Raw genomic sequence first — 879 nt, forward strand, 5'->3', positions numbered from 1 at the left:
CCATATATTTTTAGTATTAGGCAAAGATCATATTTTATCTAGTGCTTTCGACAAAACAATAAAAATTGAGCATATCAAGTTAGCCGAAGAAGCAAGAAAACACTTGAAAAAAGGTAAGCAATTCCATGTCTATTTAAAAAATCAGAGAGAGTTTTTAGGCCCTCCGTATATTTTTAGTATTAGGCAAAGATCATATTTTATCTAGTGCTTTCGACAAAACAATAAAAATTGAGAATATCATGTTAGCCGAAGAAGCAAGAAAACACTTGAAAAAAGGTAAGCAATTCCATGTCTATTTAAAAAATCTGAGCGAATTAGGGCCCAACCGGGTTCGAACCGGTGACCTATTGATCTGCAGTCAATTGCTCTACCACTGAGCTATGGACCCAACTGATGATATAAAAGGTATCGGACGCTAATAATAATAATAACAATACCTAACGCTGTGTTGTTAAAGATTCTGATTTTCACGGTGGAAACTATACAGCACATCCACACACCTGAAATAACTTGGAATCCAATGTATTCCATGAGAGAACAGAAAATGCAAGCCAATACATTAAACTCAAATTTTCCTCGTCCGAAAGTAACAAAAAGAACAGAGAGAGAGAGAGAGAGAGAGAGAGAGAGAGAGAGAGAATGTATGAATCAAACAGAACACGATTCTTTGACGCTTATTTACGAGGTACTAGAGGGACCACTTACGTGATGTAGAAGGTTTAATCTGACTAAAATGAAGGATTTAGCATTCTCCTGATGCAGCAGATGCCCCGTGATGGGGATAATCCTCACCATCGCCATATGGCCAAGCTTCCTGCATATAAACTAAACACTTTCAGTAGTTTGCTTAGAATTGCAGTATCAATGCTAATAATACGA

The 879-nt window shown here is 36.7% G+C and overlaps 1 non-coding gene across 1 annotated transcript; it reads right to left on the bottom strand.

The window, feature by feature from the left end:
* Nucleotides 1-316: 316 nt before the first annotated feature.
* TRNAC-GCA lies at nucleotides 317-388 on the bottom strand. Its single transcript has one exon. It is a non-coding gene; the product is annotated as a tRNA-Cys (tRNA).
* Nucleotides 389-879: the final 491 nt, after the last annotated feature.

The sequence above is a fragment of the Lolium rigidum genome, chromosome 5 (genome assembly GCF_022539505.1).
Source record: "Lolium rigidum isolate FL_2022 chromosome 5, APGP_CSIRO_Lrig_0.1, whole genome shotgun sequence".
Lineage (NCBI taxonomy): Eukaryota > Viridiplantae > Streptophyta > Magnoliopsida > Poales > Poaceae > Lolium > Lolium rigidum.